The sequence below is a fragment of the Bidens hawaiensis genome, unplaced genomic scaffold (assembly GCF_021521415.1).
Source record: "Bidens hawaiensis isolate Kalapana, Puna unplaced genomic scaffold, B.hawaiensis_p1.1 tig00052372_1, whole genome shotgun sequence".
Lineage (NCBI taxonomy): Eukaryota > Viridiplantae > Streptophyta > Magnoliopsida > Asterales > Asteraceae > Bidens > Bidens hawaiensis.
Window position 1 is genome coordinate 10566 of NW_027499414.1, and position 5869 is coordinate 16434.

At 35.2% G+C, this 5869-nt stretch overlaps 1 non-coding gene across 1 annotated transcript; it reads left to right on the forward strand.

Moving 5' to 3' along the window:
• The first annotated feature begins 711 nt into the window (after nucleotides 1–711).
• Nucleotides 712–784, forward strand: TRNAR-ACG (transfer RNA arginine (anticodon ACG)). The gene has a single exon. It is a non-coding gene; the product is annotated as a tRNA-Arg (tRNA).
• The last annotated feature ends 5085 nt before the right edge of the window (nucleotides 785–5869 follow it).

Genomic DNA, 5869 nt, shown 5'->3' on the forward strand with positions numbered 1-5869 from the left:
ATCCGTCACTCAAAAGATTATTAGAAACATGGTGTGCCTACAAAATACGAATATTTCAATAGCTATAGTCGGTAGCGAGAAAATATAACGAGGTACTATAGAAATTTTATTTTGTGTGACAAGGATTTACCCCTTGATTTTCTTTAAAAAACGGTTATTGTTTCAAAGAAATATGAAAAGGTCTCTTCTTTCAAAACTTAACACTCACTATAAGAAACATGTTTTAACTACAATAGTTATACATAAAAAACGATATCGAACACAAAATAATACATAAATATCCAGTGTTATTTGATACCAGAACCTTGTATTTAGCTTGGCTACAATGATGGGGAATGCGTGTCCTAGATCACACCTATATGTACAATGAAACTTAAACATTAACTTACACGATCAAGAATGATCATAATTTGAAAAAGAAAAAAAAAATCAAAATGTACATTGCAGAATTATTAAAATCTACAACTTAAAAGCTGATGAGAAAGGTATAAAAATGTATCGTTGATTTGCTGAATAAAAATAGAGTTGGTAGGCCAAATATCAACTCGTGGTTTAATACTTTTTACGTCCTCGTAAATGGCATCCTCTGTTTCTATTTTGGTTCATGGTTCATGATTTTGATTAATCGATTCAGAATTTAAAACCACATTTAGGTAGAAAAGGTAGTTCATAGTTGTATAACTACACAAAAGCATACATCTTAACAACAAGGACTCCGTGGCCCAATGGATAAGGCGCTGGTCTACGAAACCAGAGATTCTGGGTTCGATCCCCAGCGGAGTCGTTGCTGTTTTTAATATTTTTTGTACTGTAAATCCTCATGTTGATTTTTTACAACAATCATGTTTAAAGACTAGCTGATACCAATCTACCATGTATCATACAATTGTATAACCTCGCAAATCTATTTAAACTTGGTGAAAAATAAGAGAATAACTAAATACTAATTAACTTTCTATACATTTAATTTGTTTAATTAGTAGAGGGTAAATTTGTGAAAGAGCCGTTCTACAAGGTAATAAATAGCAGAACTCGATTGAAAGGTTAATTTTGTTATACTTAGGTCCTGATTATGAATGATGGGCTTGCGCTATCTTCTTTTCTTGATTTGTTAATGTGATGGGTTACATCATTAATGAGACAGATAGTGGAGACATGGGCACCTAGGTGATCGAAACTAGAACAGACCCGGTACGTAAAAGCATTGTTGAATTTGCTTGTTCCGTAAGGCCATCTCTGAGATTCCAAATACGCTATGTGATAAGGAAAAATAGACCCTCAAAATAAATATATGCATAAAAGTTTTGTAAATTATGGAGGCCTACAAAAGAGAGAATAAGTGAACAGAAAACGAAATGGAGAAGCCAAGTCTAGAACCCATGACTTTAATATTTTTATATGGAGAGTGATCATTTCTTAAATCCATACATACACTGGATACAATAGATAATTTAATAGAATTTTATACACGTATATTTTTCTCACACATATCCAAAACCGACCTTGGGAATGGACGACTATGAGGTGGGAGATGTGTATCAGGACTTCCATTCGGTGTTATTTTAAAATCATTAGAAAGTCTTCGATTTAGTTGGAACTTGTTTGATTAAAAAATTTAGTGTTGTTTTTTCCATCAGTTTCGAGTTTTACCGTCATCCCCTAAGTAGCCAACTCATGTGAAGGCAACCTGACAAAGGTTCATGTCTAATGTCCCAGATCAAACATTTGTGTTTTTTTTTTTCTTTTCTTTTGAACGAAAATTTTTGCTCCTAGCCTACTTTATCAATTAACTCAAACTATGGTTTGAACCTAAGACCTTCCCTTTAAATAGAGATGATATTTTTTTCGCAATACACGTACCCGTGCTCGTACCTGTCTATTTGATACGAGTACTGGTATCATGATTTTTCTAGCATTTTTAAGCCAAATTCGTTCGGCCGGTCTGACCGGTTGTACCGGCGAACCAGTTGCCCGACCTGATCGCTATCCGGTCCGGTTATAAAAACATTGGTTAAGAACCATTAAAAGGCATATAATCCATATCTTGATTTAGGTTTCGGTGATTGGTCGAAACTAGTAGAAAGTATATAATCCATATCTTGATTGAGTTTAGTGTTTACTTGTACCGAACCGAAACCAAAGTTCAGGGAAGATTTAAAAATAATGGAGCCAATACCGAAAGTACTTATGCTGGTACTCGTACCATAAAATTCGGTACATGTAGGTACCCAGCTTTACTAATTTTCGGTACATATACTTTCGGTACCGATACAGGTACGACACAAATATCATCCCTGCCTCTAAAAGGCAAGATTCGCTACCAAACGGGCAACCCTCAAATTGGCTAAAACTATGTAACACCCTATCCAACATTTCTAATATGTTATCTCTATTATATGTAAGTTTTTTTTTGAAAGAAAAGGCTCACACTAAAAAGATCATCTTGGTGAATTGATCACCCTTATATCCGAAGAACAAAATGTGGTTACATGTCCTATCTACCCAGAAGAAAACTCACAACTGAAAAACCTCATTGGACCCAGAACAAAAGGCTTTAGGCGAGACCTTCAATAAAAAAAGTCACAGGGCTACCACTTAACCGAATGTTCTTTGGTTTGTTTAGATATGAGAATATTCTAGCCTAACCACATCTTTATCTATATAATTATATTAAAAAACACTACATTTGTTGAATGACTCAAAAGAATAACTCATATCTTTTTAAATTTTCTTTTAAGAGCTGTCCACGTTTTGCAGCATAATATTTTAATTATAGATATGTTCGTGGTTTTATAATCTAAATTATACATTGTAGTTGCTTCACGTTTTCTATAATATAATAATATATTGTACCAAAACAATTTGTTTAATCTCGTTTTTCAGATCAATATTTCAAATACATATCTTATTAATTTTGACTTAAAACATCTAATAATATAATTAAGGAAAATTGGTTTTAAATAATCCAAACTATACTCTATTGGTAAATATTAGTCCCAACTTTACACTTGCCTGCTGGCGGTACCAACTATTTGTGTATTTGTTTTTAACAGGCCGCAACTAACGGATGTTAACTCCGTTAGTCTTTGTCTGACGTGGTCATCCCAGTTGGCAAATACTTGATTACGTGGAACGTTACGTGGCGGCTGACTGTGTCCATCCCACCACAAAACCCATCATCTTCAACCTAATACTCTTTACAAACCCCAGCCACCACAACACCATCAGTCCACACCCCTGCAACCATCGTCGAAACCCCGACCACCACCATGCCCGTCCACAGCAGCCACCATTGGAAACCACCACCTGCAACTGGCCATCTTCCGGCCATCTTCTCCGACCCCCAACTAGCCGGATTTCTGCCCTAATCTTGTCGGAGTTCACAAACCCAGATCCACCACTGGAACCCACCACCTCCAACTGGCCATCTCAATTCACTACCACCAATTCTAACAACGCCACCGCCGGAGACAACCTTTCTCCGGCGATTGCGAACAAGATCTCGCCGTCTCATCCTTCACTGCCTCCACACACAGGCCACATATCCACCTGTCATGGATATTTCTCCTCACTGTTGTGATGTACGCCACCGTACACTCTTCCGTCACCACTATCTCCGCCGCAAAATAATCAAGCCAGATCCCCAATTCTCGAGCCATATAAACCCTAACCCTAGAAATATAAGCAGATGATGAAGATTAATAGGATTAGGGTTTGATGGTAAGTGCTGGCAGGTAGTGGTGCTGGTGGCGGCAGGTGATAAGTGGTGTTGGAGGGCCGGTGGTGGTGGAGTTACTGGAGTAGAGAGAGAGAAGAGAAGAGAGTGGTGGTGGTAATGGTAATGGTGATTGTGTAATCTGCCACGTAAGCTCGATCTTACCACGTATTTGCCATATAAGCACGTTTTTGACACGTATGCATGCCACGTCATCATCGGACTAACAGTGTTAGTCCTCCGTTAGTCGCGACCCATTAAAAACAAATACATAAATAGTTGGTACTGCCAGCAGACAAGTGAAAAGTTTTGACTGATATTTACCAATAGGGCATAGTTTGGATTATTTAAAACCAATTTTCCTATAATTAAACCAACTCTTAACTTTAAACAATAATAAAAATAAAAATAAAAATTAATTTATAAACTAATAAAACATGACACATGATGTACTTAAAAGAGCAAATAAGCTAAAATATATCTCAAAAGACATCGAAAGGGTCTATGGACGGTGAGGCATGATATCTAATTTGTCTCAAATATATTTATGCTAGTACTTTTGACATGTAGAATATATAAAAGCTATTTTGAACAAACGCCATAAGTATTGACTTTAGACAGATTGTAGACTAGTCATGAATTTTTGAGTGGATTTATGAATTAGAAACACCTAAAGACAGTTTGTTATTTTATCATTTTATGTGAGAATGTGTACTGGGTTTTCTTTAGAAATTTTATACCATCAAAGTCCACAAATACAAATTCGAAAACGGCATAAGATTTACATATTTATTTTTGGATGGATTATGTTGATTTTTTAACGGCTATTAACAGCAAACTAGAAAAGAAACAGAAAACAATTACATGAAAAAAAAAATGATTTTTATCCAGCCGGATCAACTAACTGATAATTTGCTATCTGTATTGCTTATCCCCCGGAACGAATAGTTTAGAAGAGAGTTCGAACTTGAAAGTAAGATCGTTTCCCCTTTTTCCATTAAAAAACCACTCTGTTCTTATATTTCCAAATTACCCACCAAACTGAGAGTACAATGGCTGAATTAGTTTTCTCTTCTTGTCAATTACATTTAGCAAATCGTGAAAAGTCATAATCTCGAATATTGAGTGGTCTTGAAGCATGTGTAACTCATGCAATATTAATTTAACTGTGTTACTTGCATATATCCCACACATTGCTTATTATCTTAAATTTGGCATGTACGTATCTGCATGTTAGTGTTTGCCCATGATACATTATGTCACCAAGTTCAAGTTTATACTCTAGCTCCATTAATCGTCACATCCCCCACCCCAAATTTACAAAGTGAAAAGACAATTTATTTTGTTATTTCCAATTTTCATGCGCGTGCGGATATAATTAAACAGTATAATTTCTCTTTATCAAGGAAGACGCACGTTCAATTCCCGCCGTCCACCGGTCAGTACTTTCTACTCAAGATGTATCACGAACTATTTACATTACAACCCAATGTTACACAAACAATACTCATAAAAATCAATTAGAAATCAAAAGATGAAAAAGTTTACGACAGAGAACAAATGGTACAGACATGTTTTGGAAAGATTCATATGTTTGTTTTCATATGCATTGTGATTGATTTAACACGGGCAATTTATATTTATACTAGGTTATTGTCTCATGGGCGCCACGGGTGGAAATATATAAATTGTCTAATAAACACATATAATTTCAAACGACAATATTTCCCGTCCTCGAAAGTAAGTTAATAGAAGTTGTCTAAATTCGAAGGATACACAAAGTCTATTAAATCAGATATTGGATATAATGAATTGTTAATTAGAAGATCATCGGAATTTGTACATTCATCTGTTGTCATTTGAAACCCCCCCCCCTCCCACCCCAACATTCCCTTCACCTATATCCAATAGTCAATTAGCAAATTATTTTATATCTTCAACATGTAAGGATTGACATCTAACTGTGAGCCTCGTGTTTTTTTGATAGCTTAAGTACCTTGTGCTTTTACTAGGTGTAGGAATAACTACTTGAAGTGTAATTTAAAATAAACATGAAGAAAATTCTATACAATTTAACTATTTATTTAACAAAAGTATCATAAATTTAGTATCTACAACTCCCTAAATACTTCCTTGTATATAAGGTTTATACTT